The sequence below is a fragment of the Xiphophorus couchianus genome, chromosome 21, assembly GCF_001444195.1.
Source record: "Xiphophorus couchianus chromosome 21, X_couchianus-1.0, whole genome shotgun sequence".
NCBI classification, from domain to species: Eukaryota; Metazoa; Chordata; class Actinopteri; order Cyprinodontiformes; family Poeciliidae; genus Xiphophorus; species Xiphophorus couchianus.
Window position 1 is genome coordinate 13,567,493 of NC_040248.1, and position 17,516 is coordinate 13,585,008.

General features: G+C 37.6%; 1 protein-coding gene across 3 annotated transcripts in view; it reads left to right on the plus strand.

Moving 5' to 3' along the window:
* The first annotated feature begins 3,287 nt into the window (after positions 1-3,287).
* Positions 3,288-17,516, plus strand: part of sema5a (sema domain, seven thrombospondin repeats (type 1 and type 1-like), transmembrane domain (TM) and short cytoplasmic domain, (semaphorin) 5A) — a 152,520-nt gene continuing 138,291 nt past the window's right edge. Inside the window, exon 1 of one of the 3 annotated variants that reach the window (XR_003593883.1) lies at positions 3,288-3,835. The gene's annotated coding sequence lies outside the window, so the exon portion shown is untranslated. Of the gene's footprint in view, positions 3,836-15,922; positions 16,072-17,516 lie in introns of those variants that run through there. The other 2 variants (XM_028005263.1, XM_028005266.1) reach the window with 2 other exon arrangements.

A 17,516-nucleotide genomic window follows, 5' to 3' on the forward strand; every position in this document is an offset into this window, starting at 1 on the left:
GCGATTGGACAGAGAGGGTCAGTGAACATCAGTTGTTAAGTCTTGCAAGAGAAAATCTCAATTAGATCTACTGTAGGTCAAGGTCAGGGGTCTAAAATCTGCAGCTACAGAGCCAATTACGGCTCTTTGACCTCTACACTGTGGCTCTGACAAAAATCAAATCAGAAATGTTTCTACTTTAGAGGCAATAAGAAAGGATGAATTTTGTTCTGTCTGTTTTTATGCTTTATCTGTACAGAGCATCTACAACAGAAGGGATGCAATAGTGCAAGGCTTTTAAAAGTAAATTAATGTTTTTCATTTTCAAAATAGACGCTTTGTATTTCAAGTGGGCTGCCTATATTCCTGTTGTTTTTTTCTTTTGCAAAGGTTTAGTGGTTCATTTTGTTGTAATTATTTTTGCAATAGAGGAGCAAAATTTTTATTGAAAAGGTTGCTGACCCTTAGTCCAGACTTTTCCAATAAACAAATACACTCTAATTGAAGTCATCCTGTTGAGACTATGGCTGTATGTTAAGGCTGTTGCTGACATACAGCAAATATAAAAATATAAAAAATTATTTTTATTGTTTTACTTTCATTTAGTTTAAATAAATTCAGCAAGAGTCATCTTGTGGCGATCTGTTGTTTTTGATCATATTATGACATAATGTGAAAAGTTGAAAAGCTTTAAGAAAATGTAATTAATTGGGGAAAAAAAGTCGACTCTGCACTTTCAACAGAAACCGCAGGATGAAACGCAGTATAGGAACATGATTTATGGTGATAAGGTGAACTGTGGGAAGCTTCTGCCCAGCAATACAACAATATATACAACTCCAAAGACCTGAGAGCAATCGTATCTTTGTTTCCATCTGTCTCATGGCTCCAATCATGAGCTAATGTACCGTCATCCATCTCTGTGTCTGATGGCGCGTTCAAAGCCACTCCATTGTTTTTACTGATGAATTCTGCTCACTGTGTGGAGCCAGGCTACTAAAGCCTCATTCTGAAGTTGAGCTGGAGCTCTGTGAGTTTGGCCATGAGGGAGTAAAACATCTATTGTAAAAGAGAGCAAGCCGTGCAGCGTAAAAGGGAGAGAAATTCAATTGATGCGAGGAGAAAAAAGTTCTGGAGGTCACAGCACTTAGAATGAATGAAAGCATACACACAATTGAGCTGGTTTTCTAGTGCAAAGTCAATTCTAGTAGTGCTTGCAAAGACCTTTTTTCTTTCGGCAAGATATCTTTATTCCTGAATCACAGCTGCCTTTAGTTTGACATATCTTCATCCAATCTGCTTTAAGATCCAGCAGATCTGCGCTCTCTCCCTGCATCCACCACAGATAAGAAAAGGTTCCCCTACGCATTTCCCAGAGTTGTACAGAGGCCACTTGAAATGTAAATCTCAGCTTTACTTCCCTCATGTGGGTAGCAACATTTTTATGAAAATGACCTGATTTGAATTTAGATGTGGGTACACGGGAGCAGAGGCATCCACAAAGGCACGTTCCTGTTTAACATAGAGTCGCATTAACAAGCTGCTGGTGACTCTGCTGTGTGTCTATCAAAGAGACAGAAACAAGCTGTCTGTCGAAGCCCTGAAGCTGTGGGTCTTTCCAGCTTGATGGTAAGGAGTTAATTTCAGAGCATTCAATCATTAGACTAGAGAATGAATGGCCACCGGGGATCTCGCTGTTAGAATACACGTCATAACTGGCTAACACTGTCGTTCTCCTTTTTTCATAGACCCTGTTAGAAATTGCACGGTGACATCTATAGATTTCAACGTGTTTATTTGCATGATTTTTGACTGTACGCGATTGTGAAGTGAGATCGAAATGCTACACAGCTGTCTAACTTGTTCATCAAGTGAAAATCTGAAGAGAGTGGTGTGGATTTACATCAGTCTTTTACAGCACCAACCTTGATGGCAATACAGCAGAGCTGCAAGGATTTTGTGGTGTCTCTCCACCAGCTTTGTAAATGTAGACTATTACATTTTTGCTCGTTCTTCTTGAGCAAAATAGCTCAGGGTCAGTAAGACAGGATGAAGAGTTAAACCTCATTGTTAATTTTTTCTATTTTCTTTATGCATGAACCCTTTGTTGTTTATTCCAGGTGAGACCAGTCCAGAGCTACTTACTTACCACAGATTTTGTAAATTGACTACAGGTCTGGATTTTGACAGGGTCATTCTAACACATTGATATAACTTGATTTAAAACTATTTGATATATGATCACATGGAGTGGCAGTATGTTTAGGGTGTTTTTTCCTTATTTTGTTTTCATATCCACTCTCCACCCTCCCCACATCCACTAGTGACCAACTTTCCTACTCTTGCTAAAGAACAGCATCTCCGCAGATGCTGCCACTATTTCACAGTGAGGGTGACGTGTTCAGGGTTATGTGTGGTGCTAGCTTTCCAGTATTTTGCATGTAGACCAGAAAGTTCAACCTTGGTCTTGTCTGACCAGAACACATTCGTCCAAACTGCAAACAACAACATTGCTTAGGGATTTTTAAAAAAATTATTTTTGTATTATTCTTGCCATTCTCACTTGAAGTCAGATTTGTGAAGTGCCACAATAAAAGTTGTTTTGACTTCTAAAAGCAACTGTGGATACTAGGAGGTTTAAATATTCACATTTGTGCTGACTTTGAGTGACCCTTTTGCAACATTTGAATGTGTGACCTAAGTCATTCAGTTTTAGCTCTGGTTGTATGTTTAGAAAATCTTCCTCCTGTTTTCAAGTCTTTTGTGGCCTGTAATGAAGGACATACCCACAGCATGATGCTCCCATCACCATGTTCCCCAGTGGTGGTGGTGGTGGAAGTTTTTGTTTGCAGCCTCAATTAAAATTTCACATATAGAATACGCCTCTGGTTTCATCTGACCAGAGAGCAAAGTGTAGATATGCTCGAAAGACTAACTTCTCTAATAACACTGAATCTTTAAAAGAAATATATATATATATATATATATATATATATATATATATATGAATACGTGGGAGAACATGTGCGCAGTCCCACAATGTGAAGCTTGTGACACACACCGTTCTTTAACATTCCTCCCATGGTGCTGACCTTTAACCAGAATAAATGTGATATTGCTCTCAATATATCACCATAAAAATCCAGTTTAACGAATCTCCGTCAATCCACTTGTTGCTCCATCGTTGTATGGTCTTTACTTATTTCCCTCCACCTGCAGGACAGCTGTGCGTCGCTGCCACGTCTCTCCTCCCCGCCGGAGAGGACGCGCGAAGTGGGGGCGCAGTGCTCAGCTAACAAAAACCTTGCTCCTGAGCTGCGCAGCTTTAACTGAAAGCAGCATTGTGGACACAGCGCCCACCTCCGCTCCTCTGGCTGTGTTTTTTCTTTGCACAAGCAGCCATTATAGCTGAGATACAAAAAGTTTTTTTTTTTTTCTTTTCCTCTTCTTTTTTTGCGTTTTCGGGGTGCAAGTGCTTCTTTTGTTTAAAAGCTGAACGCGACACGGAGTGAAGGCATTCGGTGCGTGGCGCAGCACGATAGTGCGGTGTCCGATTACAAACCGTGCGCCGGGCAGCTTGGTCCCGGTGAGCGCTTCCCCGTGGGGCAGAAATAGCACACGTAGCTCCGGAGGGACGAGACAGAGCACAGAGGAATCCCTGTAGAGACAGAAGGAGTTTTTGTTTTTCATTACAATTATTTTTGAACGTGGTCGTCATTCCCAGAGCCAAATAAGCTGTAAGGATATTTCATCTCCGGCTCCTCTTCATTTCCAGCTACCCCACCACTCTTCTCACTGGGACAAGACACGCAGTTTTGCTCAGTGCTAGATGAACGGGAGTTGGGCACTTTACTTGGTAAGAGACAAAAGCATTATCATTATGTTGTGCTCTGTCTGCTTCATTGCTAATATTTACAATTTTGAGCATTCTCACGTGGATTGTGCATCAGTTTCCTGCTAAATACGCGCACGGTTTTGTTTGATCAGTAAAGGGTGATTTCAAGTCAATTTCAGATTGACTGATGACATCCTGTTGCTATATAGGGATGCGCCGTCTTAAAGCACCAAACATACACCCGCTCACGAACCACCCATAACAAAGATGATCAGTTTTAGAAGTTTTTTTCCTCGTGCCCTTCAATTACTGGCCACATGGTGGTGCTGGCAGAGTGCAGCCGTCACGATTACAAAGCTGAAGTCTACTCAATAACACACTCACAGCTCTGTCTGGCTTTCCCCCTTCAACTCACGTCTTAATTCTTAAGTTGTTGGTTTAAACAGCATTGGTAGGTTGGGGTCAACTCATTATTTTCCTTCATATAGCACCAAATTATAATGAACGTGACTGCAAGAGAAACATGTTCAGTTGCCTAAACTCCAAATTTAACGAAAAAGTCAATTCACTCAAATAGAATCCAGTTAAACTGCTACATTCAGACTTAGATATATTCAGTCCAATGCCCTCCTAGATATAGCACAACATGGCCAAGGAGATCATATAATGGGAAAAGTTACCTACCAGCTGATTGTATCAATCATAGACTTTGCATTCATCCCTCCTCCCTAGAAGGGATTTTTCTACCTTTTAGTTTTTTTACGTTTCACTCTTTGGTTATGATATCACTTATCATTACTCAATAAAATAAATGCAACATCAAATTGAGAACCAGTATTTAATAATGGCCCCAAAAGATGTGTCACATAGGATAAAGAAAGAACTGGATAAAAAAGGAATTAAAAATCAAAAATAGCTGTTTACTTTTTGATTTGTTTTAGGATCTAAACATGCATTTATTTAGTTAGATACATATTAAATAGTTGTTTATTTTTTTTATTTGAGCAGGCTTAACTGTTTAAAACCATTGTTAGATAAACCTAAACAAATAAATTGAGAAAAATCAAAAATGTTAGCTGCTATGCTACATGTTTTGGTCCGTTTCTGCTACCTAAAACCTGCACTTATTTTGTTTTTGTTTAAGTTTTCTGTTTTATTTTGCTTTAAGTATATTCCAGGCTTTTAAACCATTGATAATAAAACAAAAACAGGGTTCAAAAGATGTGATATTCTCTCATAAAATCCAATAATATGACATTAAATTAAAAAAAAACTAACTTCCTTTTAATTGAATCTGTTTTTGCTAAATTTGTCAATCGATAAAGTAAATCAAGTTTTAATTAGAAGTCGAACATAATTCATTGCCCCATTGAAAGACTGATTCGGTGCAAATAAATGCACCTGTAGTTGCAGTATTTATTTGCAACTGCTGCATTTCTTCTGAGCACTTCAAAGTAGTCAAATTATAATGCTCTAGCAAAAAGCTGCCCTTGAATTTGTTAACCTGTGGTTTTGTTAAACTATTCAGGACAGAATGAAAGTTTCATTCCAGCATTTCTTAGCCTTCAAATTTGAGTTTAAGAGTGCAATTCACATGTCTTCAGCCTTCGGAAACTCTTTGGGGAGATCAGCGAGAAAATGTCAAATTAAAGGAAATAATGCATATAAATTAAATGCTATGCATCCATTTGTGCACAGCTGCCCTGCGGCTTTGTCCCCACAGCAGTGCTCATGCTCAATGGTGTATAATTGAATGGATATACTGTAACTGTTTACTATATCATTTATGACCGATTGTTTTTCAGACCTGAGGCATGCACTTTGTAACATGAAAATGATTACTGAGTATGAGTGCAGAGCCTTCAGCAGCCTTCCTTTGGGTATTTAGATTTTATTTTTCTCTTTTTGTTTTGTTCATGGTATTAGGCTTGATACCATGAACTGTTTAATCTAATCTTAAAGGCTCAGTCCCATCACAGTGTTTATCCCTTCTGTCATCACACCGTGCTCACCGATAGAAATACATAACCCATGTCTGGACGGGATCCGGCTGCCTCTCAAAACACAAAAATATTACTCTTAGGTAAACTGTTTGCTCTGAATTGTCTGCTAGGTACGACTTTGTGTGTGCATAGTTGTTTGTCCTGTGTTGCCCTTTGATGGTCTCGCGACCTGTCCAAGGTAAAGCTCGTCTCTTGCCTTGGAGATGGGCAGAAGCCCTCCCCCCCCACCACCCCACCCCCTCTCATGACTCTTTAGACAATGGAGAGATGGATGGAGGTCTAGAAGGCAAAATTATTTTCACTCATTAACTAGGCCTTTTCTGTACCGTGAATGCTGAAATTCTTTGGGAATATTGAAAACAAAGACTGAAACCACAAATTCAGTTTTACTTAGAGAGTGTGATTACATCCATTTTCAGACGACAGGTCAGTTTATATCAGCGGTGAGCTTGTTTAAAAATAAGCAAAACCGCTAACTTGAAAATAAGTAAAAAAATTCTCAGCTCTCAGATTTGATTGCATGTTGGTTTTCTACAAAAAATAAATGGGGTGAATAGTTTTGGAAAGTCTCATGTAAATTTTGAGACATTTTACAGGTGGACAATTGCACATATAATAACTACATAAACACCACTACGATTTATCCTATTAAATTGAAACTGACACATTTAACAACTGTAAAAATTGGCATCCCGGGTATGGAGTTGCATATTCCTGAGTTTGTAGTGAAGAATGCTGTTTTACTAGCAGCTATGATATTTGCATTGTGATGGCAGATTGCCCTAGCACTGACACCAGCACAAACACAGCAATTAGCCCTAGCCAGGAAGAACTCTGTGATGAAAATGATCCCGGCGGCCCGGCAGCCCACACGGTAACTATGGAAACCCACAGAATGACAAGCCAATTGTTGTTGACCTTTGTGATCCGGCGTCTCAATGGGGGTCCAGCCCTGCTGAGAGTGAGAGTAAAAGGCATAATCATGCACATGTAAACTAAACAGTCATTACCCTATGGCCCCAGAGTGTTCTTTGAGAGTCTTTTGGTTAATTATTTATCTGGCACCAACAAAGTAGAATTTTTTGGGGGATGGTTGGTGTCTGTTCGCCCTGCCTTCACAAAGAATTTGACTTTATTGGCTGAGAACTGCATGACAGAACTGATTTTACTAAATTTCTCCCAGTAGGCGAATTCCTCCTATGCAAGTAAACTCAGAGACTCAAACAATAGTTGAAGTGGTTTCTGTTGCTTCCTGCTGGGGTTTGTCCTCTCATTACCCAGAGGTATTTATACATCACAGCCACTTTGTCATCATTTAATTCCTCCCTTCTTTTTCCTGACACTTGTGTTTTCAGGCTTGATGTGGATCCATACAGTGCCATGCAAACATTTTTTTTTTTTTTTCAAATTTTGTTGTGATAGAAAAACACATTTCTATGTATTTTAGAAAATCTACTAACCTTTGGGATTCATTTGTCTTCAGTCCCCTGAGTTGGTATTATACAGAACTACATTTCTTGTCATTTTTTTTCTCGCAAAATACCTCATGTTTAACAAGATCAGATGGCGAGCGCTGATGAACATTGATTTTCAAATCTTTCCACAGATTCCCGGTTGGATTTAAGTCTAGACTTTGACTGGGCCATTCAATCACATAAAAATGCTTGACATCAACTATTACATTTCTTAATCATATTTCTGGCTTGTATATTTGTGGTTCTAACATGACAAAATGTAAAAGGTTCAACTAGGTATGGTTTTTGTTTTGATCTTAAGCACATTTTTTTTAAAAGTCTGTAGCACTGAGTTTTGATACCTTCCTGATTTATTTCCACATACCGTACATGAAAAAGTTTCAACGGTGTGTGCAAACGTTTTTCCACCCCTCCTTTTATTTCTGTTATTGTCTGTCAATTTGAGAGATGGTATGGTGTTTCTATGGCAACTCGGAGGTTTCCCACAGTGAATTTGAGAGCCTGTCCATCACAAAGGAAATGAAAGTTAGTCATTCACTGCATTTCTGTTTTTCATCGCCAAAGAGGAAACTATCATATGGCAACAACACAGCATCTGTTGTTTGTCCACACAAACCCAACATGACACTACACTTGAAACCAGATGTTTGCATACACTGTTGAAAGGACGCACAAACCTTTTCCACAACCCTGCAAAATCCTAAGGAAAGTTATGTAGTTCTGACTTTGCAGAAAGTGATGAAAAAAGTCAGTTTTGTAGAATTTAGTTAGAAACCAAGACCTAAAACAGAAAAACTTTAATTTGATTTAATTTCAGACATTGAGGGGAAACAAAGAGGTGCCTACCTGTGTACAGAGTATGCAAATGTCTGATTTCAGCATCATCAATAGTGTTCCATCACCTTCTCTAAGAGCTAGTTCTTAATGATTTGATATTTTTAAAGAATAAGGAAATATTTAATGAAGTCTTAAAAGAAGGAAAGACTTTCAGAATTGCATCAGACATGAGCAAGAGGTGGGACTGACATGATGAAAAGTGCTCACGTATCAGACAAAACACGCACGCAGCAGTTCTCTGATGGGACGCATCCTTGTTGAACAGGCGGGGGGAAGCACTGTAATTTCACACTGCATGTTAAACAGCACAAGAGCAGGTGTTGGGAATTTGACTTCAGAGACAGAGGAAGAGAGATGCAGGCAGGTGATACACACAATGCTAGACCCGCTATTATTATTGTCGTTGGGTTCGAGCGCGGATATCTGCAATTTTGAGTGAAACATCCAGTTTTCATGTCCGCACGTCAGAGGGAATTATCTCCGCTGAGCCCGCCAGTCGCTCACCCTGCACTGTTACACTACATTAGCTCTGTCCTCTTTCTCTACTACAACCTCAAACTGAGCTCAAATAGCAAAAGGAGTCTGTCTTTTAACCATGACATGAGCACAGAACCAAAAAGAGGGACTGTATTTGGGTCACGATTAAGTAATCCCCAAAGCCTCTTTTTGCACTCGGGGATCAAGCTGCGAGGATGTTAGAAAGGTTAAAAGAAGAGAGATGGTGGCAAACTTTAGTGACAACAAAAGTGATTACTGTAAACTTTTTGCTGTTGTTGTTTTGACTTCATTTTCTTCTATATTTGTATCAGTATGAGGTAGGGAAGAGGGATAGGTGAAGAGGAACACAGGGGCAGTAAGAGGAGGGATGAAGCGTAATAAGCAGGGGAGAAGAGGTGAAAAGAGGATTTAAAATGAGAGAATCCAGGATGAAAAAGGGAAGATGCTTTGCCAGCCTTTGTTTATTGACTGATCGGGTTCTCTGGGGCCATTTGGATAGGGAAGTGAGTCATGAGTTTTCACCAAGCGCACAGGCAGGCAGAGGGCATGCTTTTTTTTGTCTTTTTTCCCCTTTCCTCTGTGGGATGTCACCCTGTAGTAATTCTATGAAAGATGAACGACTTTCAAGTAGGAATGAGAGGATCATTTGATAGCAGGGCTCAGCTCGTATAACTCTTCTTTTGTAGGAGCCTCTTCATTTCACGCTGCGGCTCGCACCTCAGAGGTGAGAGTAAAACTGGACTGCCTCCTGTGAGACTTTAACACTCTCTGCTATGTATAGGCACAACTAAATTAACAGCCAGCTATTGCTAAAGCAGGGGCTCAGCTTGTGTTTGCTTTCGGATTTTATATGTAAGCAGAGGAAGTGACTTGCCTGGAAACCTTTAATGATTGTTGGTTGAGATGCTCTGATCTTTAATTTAAATGCCTTTTTTTCCCAAGAAAGAGCAGTTTGTCTTCTATATATAGTCTTGTTCTTATCCTGGTGTCACAAACAAATATATAAAATGTCTCAGCTATGCTGCTACTATTTGCCTTTAGCTGCATTATTATTAAAAAAAATTACTAATTACATTTTCTTTCTTGTTAGTGTCAATATTGTGTTAAAGAGCTGATAAATCATCATGCAGACTGCTAAGAGGAGGAGGGAGATGCAACAGATTAATATCAAAAACTATGGCTGTCACTTTGTCATCTGCAGAGTCATTTCCATGTGTAACAGCATACTTCTTATGTAGTAATCCCTTCAATGGAAATATGCTTTAAATTCAGCAACATATTTCCAACAGGCTGCCAACCTTTCCCAAATCGCTATGCTTTATTACAAATGGACATGAAAACCAAACAACTAGATAAAACAAATTTCCATGTTCAAGCCTTCCTGTTGTATAAACCTCTAGATTTGTTTCCTTTGTTACTCTTGCAACATGAGATGTCTTCCACTGCTCTAAATGTTTGCAGAAAATACAAGACATATATCTGTTATATTGACTCTCTGTCCACAATAGCGTAGCCCTGAAAAGGTGGTGTTACACAGAAAGACTAACTCTGCAACAACAGTCTGTCTGCTAACAACTTCTCAGTAAGCAAGGAAGCAAATGGCTGTTGCTAAATTTAATCCAATTTAAACTATTTACACTAAAGTTGCTAAATTAATTCACTACCTAATTTGCATGGTTTACTATTTAGATGTACCTATCTAAATGTTATAAATCATGCATGGTTTACAACACTGTGGGAATGACAACATTCCCACAGTGTTGTAATCCAACATATTAAGGATTAAAACATCCTTAATATGTTTAACCCCAAAAATCAATTTTTTATTGAATTCAAAATTTTTTTAGAGTGCTAGTTAGAGTTTTAAAACAGTGCTTTACTTTTCAACCGTAGGCAGCTGCATTCAGTACTAATGGCCACTACGGGGGTGCCAGACAGTCACTATGCTAAAGCTAAATCATAAATTATGGGTCAGTGACCTCTGCTGAATATCCAACCATAGAATGACATCAGTTTCGGGTGTTGCACCAACATTGGATCTGATTGACCCAATCTGTACTTTTTAGGGTTTTATTCCTCTCTGGTATTGCTTCATTGCTTCTTATCTTAATTGAGTGCATCATTTTAGGATTCAGAAAGTGCTTTTGATATCATTTTAGGATTCAAAAAGTGCTTTTGATGTAATATGTTTAGAGCTATCCCAGCTTCATGTTTTCTGTAGCAACACAGCCAGAAAAGCTCTAATTTGATCAGTGAGAGGATATAAATACAGAAAATCCTTTAATCTTCACCAAATGAAAACATTTATCTATGCTTTGAAATATTACGCAGGGCTTATCAGAGCAATATATACTGAAAAAAAGACGAGTTATAAGATGATACTTTACCCAGCAGATGAATGAGAAAATAAAATCACAGAGCATGCCGAATTCTTTTTATCCAACCTCATGTGAAAGTTTGTGATAACATCAAAAAGATAAAACAGTCCACTACATGCATTTCAGCCAGGGGAAAAAAAAAGAGATACTGAGTGAGATGAGGGGCGATATGAAGGCAAAGAGATAAGAACTTTGGTTTCCAAGACAAAAAGGGAACAAATCTGATTCTTGAATGGAAAAGTAAAGGGTAGGAGAGAGAAAATCAAGGAGATAGAGATGGAGTATAGGGAGTGATGAGTAAACACCACAAAGAGCAGGTCTGAGGGAAATAATTATACATGGAGCTTCTCTCAATAGGAACCCGCCTAGTAGGTCCCTGGATGAGCTGGTTAGTTGGATCCAGCTGTCAGTGGGAGAGGGAAAAGGACAGATAGGCAAAGAGTTTGGCCTGACAGGATGGTGGAGGCTTAAGAGAGAAATATCAATTTACTGAAACCTTAGTATATTTTCTGTATGCTCACTCAAGACATTCCCAAGTTTCTACACACTGTCAACTCTCATAACTGTAGTCTGCTAGATTTTACTCTCTTGACTTTCCCAACAGACCCTCAGGTGCTTTGCAGACTGTTTTCCACTTTGGACGTTAGCCCTTAGGCATTTAAAAGTAGTGGAGATTTAGAACTTTCTTGCTAATTCTTGGCCATGGTTCAGTGGTAATTATTACTCATTTCTTTATTTTTATTCAAAGGAAACTTACCCACTTAAATAAGTAGATATTAAACAAGTCTTTCTGATGTTCACTTTGGCTTTTGCAATACACCCTTTTTTCCATTAAACTTCTGCACATGTAAAGATTATAGAGGAGTCTTCAAACTGATAAGACTTTGGCATCATAGAACCTCATTTCTACACTGAAAATAATCTTGCAAACCCTTAGGCTTCTGCTGTGACCCTTTCGATAATTTAACATATTTAAAACCAAGCTGCGTGAAAGACCAATCCAAAATGATGTATTTTACTTTCAATAAATTTATTAAGCAAATACATTTAACAGATAAAGGCATTCAGCATTCATTACCATTTTTAACATTTTGTCCCTTTGCAATCTTTTAACACTACGTTCCCATGAAACATGTTGGTGGCACCATTATATTTTTCTTCGTCATGGACTGATAATCTAGTCACAATAGGTGAGACATTGGATGGAACCAAATTCAAGGCAATGGTGGAAGAAAACTCATTCGAGACGGAGAAAACCTTGAGACTGGGACAACAACCCAGTTGTTACAACAGCCAGCAGGATGATGATGTGGTTTAGATCAAAGTGTTTTCTCTTTTCTTTTTCTGTCTTCTTTTATTTTCTAAAAAATAGATCAAGGCACTTTCTTGTGTTAAAATGACTAAAAGTCTAGACCTTAGCAGAGCGTCTGTGGGAAGACTTAACACTCTCAATCCATTTTGATGCAGCCTGGAGCAATTTTGCAAATAAGAATGACAATCACAGTGGACAAATATGCCTTTTACTGTAGATATTTATTACTAAAAGCATCTTCAAAACATGTCATTTTCTTTCCACTTGACAATTACATGGTGTGTTGTGTTGGTCTATCACATAAAATTCAAATAAAAAACCTTGAAGGTAAAGAAAACATTAGCCTTGAAATTAAGAAATTAAATATGCGGCCACATCTTTACATTTTGTGACGGCTTCTCAAAACAAAACAGGAAAAAACAAAAAAAAAGCACAAGTTTAAGTGCTTTTTTTTTATTTACCCTTTGATTTCCAGAAACTTTCCTGCAATTGCAGCACACTCTCAAGAAACGAGACTCTCAAGAGTCATGCTCTTTGCCAGACCAGGCTGATTATGGTCTGGCGACTCCAAGACACAATGCTGCCTCAGTTATGAAGGTGAAACCACATAGTGGACATGCGGTCTGATCTAAACCAACAGTGAATAATAAAGTGTTCATTATTCCCTCTGAATACCCTTTCAGTCCATCTTAAATAAACAGACTGGGAAAAGGACGACCAGTTCCGAACCTCGTGGCTTCCTGCCAACATTGAGCTTCTTGTTCTATAAGCCAGACTTGACTTTGATGCATTTTTGTTATGTGTGCATAACAGCATGGAGCTGAATACTTTTGTGCATAAGTGGGAGTTTTGTTTCAAGGGATATTGTCTTATGGGAAATTAAGTCTCGCCAGGTACTGGGTTGCAGTGATAAGGACATAAGCTGCGGCAGAAAGCAATACAATAAATCTTTAGGTATTGCTGGGACTGCTCTTTGTTTCTATACACAGTCCAGGGTTGGTTAATGCAGTGGTTTCATTATGCTGTTTGTTAAAACAAGAGAGTTTATGTTCTTCTGCTAAAGCTCTGTAGAGTTACTCTTATATTCCCTGGAGACGTAAACTTTAGTATTTCATCAGTGTTTGATCAAATACTATGCAGATTATTGGCCTGATCTTGTTCTGCTTTGTTGGTAAAAAAATATTTAAATAATGACTATGGAAAATACAAAAATTTTAATGCAGATTATATGAAGATACTAAACTCAGAATATTAACAATGTAACATCGAACTAAAAAACCTTACATAGGATTAAGGTCATTTGATTCAAACTGACTTTTTACCCTCTCTTTTCTATTGTGCATTCATTGAATCATGAACTTTCAGTTCTGGACAAGGGGCATTGCAACAGCATAATTTCTTTTTTATTCCCACTCATTTCGATGTCCATCTGCTGCAGGATTTGCAATTTCACCCATTTTTTATAACTCTGCTTGGGCCAGCTTTCCTCACACTTATGTACACATAGGAGCTCTTATTTTACTCAGTATGTCCAAGTTGCTTTGGCTGCAAAATAAATCCAAATTATCAGCCACCCACCACCATGTTTTACAGTTGCTTTGAGCTAAAGGGATGCCTGTTATGGCCAAACATCACCCTGCTGGTCACATACTTCTAGAAGTCCTGAACTTTGTTCCCAGAAAAAAAGAGGTATGTTTTAATGACAACCTATCCAGTCAAACTCTTGTGGTAATTTTATTATAATTATTATTATTATTATTGTACTGCCATAAACTTTTATCATTTAACAAACTGTTCATAAAGTATGCAGTTTTTCTGGTTAGTCAAATTAATGGAGTATTTAACTGCCTGTTCAAAATTCCTGATGATATCTTGGATACTTGCCATTGAGTTAAAGCACACACACACACCTGAATAACTGAAGCCGGCAAGATGATGTTTTTTTTTTTTCTCTTACATTGGTGCACACAGTTGATGATGATTTGCTAGTCACGTCCTTGAGATAAAGCAATTCATTCACATCAGCATAGCAGCATTCTGTGTTATATGCTATTTGTTAATCAATCAATCAAATTTTATTTGTATAGCACATTTCAGCATCAAGGCATTTCAAAGTGCTTTACATCATATCAAACACAGAAACACAATGAATGAACAATCAGAACACGACATTAAGTCAAGTTCCATCAATAAATTTGTAATAGATTACATTTCAAATACAATCCTAAACAGGTGGGTTTTTAGTCGAGATTTAAAGGAAGCCAGTGTTTCAGCTGTTTTACAGTTTTCTGGAAGTTTGTTCCAAATTTGTGGTGCATAGATGCTGAGTGCTGCTTCTCCTCGTTTGGTTCTGGTTCTGGGGATGCAGTTACTTTGTAAGACCTATTTTTTGTAAAGGCATGGCATTATCTCACTTCCCCTGTTATTTCACTGAAACACGGAAGAGATGGCCGGTGGTTTAAGGTGTCTGAGGTTACAATTAACATTTGGGAACATCTGGAGTCCTTTGAATGTGTTTTTGTTTTTCTTTTTGATGTTTAATACCCCTTTGGCTGTGTTAGACCGTATTGATGTGTTTATCGCCTGATGCTGAAATGCCATCATTTCTGGCATTCCCACAGATAAAGATAGGTATGATTGGCTGTTTATCTCACTCTCGATCAATTTTTATCCAAAGATTAAAAATAAAAATAATAAAAAATTAAATTTAGGATGTATGTTCCACGAATTCATAAAATAATTCATAGGATATATTTTTTAATTGTTTAAATGAAATAGACTACTAAGTGTGGTCACATTAAAATACTCAAACTACAGCTAAATGGTATAAAACAAAATTTTACACTTCACAAATTCTTTCACAAACACTGAAAGCACATGAATGATTGTTGGACGGACCTCTATCTTAGGGAGCATTAAAGCAGCATTCACACTAAAATATGGAAAACTACTGAAGATACTCATCCACCATAGAGGCTTAAGCTTTTCAGGTTAGTGACAGCCTTGGTGCCTTTCTTCATCATCAATAGAGCAAAGGAGAAATATGGACACACCTGTGACAATAATTATCTATTTAAATGGTTTCCAAAGGGTGAAAATCAAAAATTGAAATACAAGTTGTAAAAAAAAAACCCATTATGAATATTAAACTATTTTTAACAGGCAATTGCAGTAATACTATAGTACCTTGAAGACAGGGAAAATATGGCAAGATTCAGTTTTTCAATCTTCGAACAACTGAATCAATATTTAGTCCAATGACTGATCTTCAAATAAGATATTTTGTAAGATTAACTTGTTAAAAATGTAAGACCTTTATGACCTCAGTGAAGACAAGTTGTTTTGTATAGGGGATGTTGTTGCAGGAAACTTGCACCGTAGTTTTTGACTTAAAACCTCTGCAGAACTTTTCAGACAGTCATAGTATTGGAAAGAACTCCTACGCAGAACATCCCTCTGCTTTCTGTTTGCCCTACACACAGCGTGGTATTACCGTGCTCTGGTTGTCATTAAAAATAGACCTCTGCCCTTATGAAACCAGTGCCCTGTAGCATCCTGATCTATTTTGTACTCCACAGTCGTCCCTTAGGGCCTTCTAGGAGGAAAAGCATTCCCCTTGCTGTTATGGTTAAGGGCAAGGGGGGATTTTTCCTGCGTCTTTTTGTTAACTTCAGAAAAACATCAAAAAGGAGAGAACACACAATATGAAGCAAAAACCGATACAAGGGACCATGAAGCAGCTGACTCTCAGGAGGTAATTGTGCAACTGCTCTTTGTTTGGTTCTTTATAGCCTTTGCTGGTTTAAAAAAAAAAAACAGAAGAGTTATAGTTTATTCATTTCTTCTTTTCAGCTCAAAACTTTTTTTTCTTTTAAGTGACTTGTGTAAGCATTTCATATAGAAATAGGTTCCCATCATTGTAAAAAATATACTTTTTTATACATTTATTGTTATATATCTGATGAACAGCAGTTATTGTGGTGTTGACAGTATGGCTATTCAGCCATGGGGTCTCTGCATCAGGGACTGGCATGAGCACTACAAAATGTGCCCATCAAATACTCTCTAATATAAATTTTATACACTTATATGTATGCCCAATTCGTGACTTTACAGAGTTTAACCGCATTGCAAAAATAATATGGCTGCAAACCAAATTGATACTTGACAATACCATTTGTTAAATTTTTTTTGTTTTTTCATGTATTTAGGCTTAATTTAATAATCTTTTGTTGAATGTCAAACATTTTAAAAATGGAATAAAAATGGAATAAAAATGGAACTTAATTGATTTTCCCTTCTTCCGGAAATGTTAAAATACAGATTAGATTGGTGTACTGATTTGTCCAATAACAATATATAATTTGAAAAGATCAGCGGGTAGAAACGGAATGTAATAAGTTACCCATAAATGGTAAAATCCCAGATTATTGCCTCATTCAGACACAGGAGCAGTTTGTCATTTTGGCTAGGGAACAAATGTCCATAAAATGACAATTAGAGTAACATGTCATTGTTATCTGCATAATCCTAAAATCACACCAAGTCCTCATGTTTTTATCCTTCAGTTCCATGAGCTATTATTAGGATTTTTTTAATCCTAATAATATACTAACCAGTATTTTCTTTTTTTTACCCCTTTAGTATATTCCCAAAGTTGAATTTCGCACCTTCTCAAAAACCCTGGGTTTTATAGATTTAGCTCAACCTGTTAAAGTCATTGATTTACACTTCTTCTAGACGTGTAAATCAGGAGTCTCCATTATAGTGAATAGACACTGTATGTTACCTCAATTTTTAATGCTGCTTTGGTAACTGAGGGCTTTAAGAGTTTCCACTTAACTTTTTAGAAACTACAAAATATGTGTTGACCAAATAATTAAAACTAGCTCCTTCAAAATTATTTTTCTAAAGAATCCATATTTAGTCAAAGAACATAATTAGAAAAAAGAAAGGTTAAGGTTGTTAACGTCAATGTGCATTTGTGTGTCAACTACAAGGCAGCAATGTCACAGAGTAGCTATAGAAATTGTATTTCTGCCTCCGTGGCTGGACTATAATTTAGCTGCAAGCTTGATTAGGTGTCAGCCTGTCACTCAAACATTCGCGCACACTTCTGTGTACTCTTGTCATGCAAAAGAATATGAATTGATGGGATGATTGATGCAGATTATCCGGGCGTATTATTCGCTTGAAAGG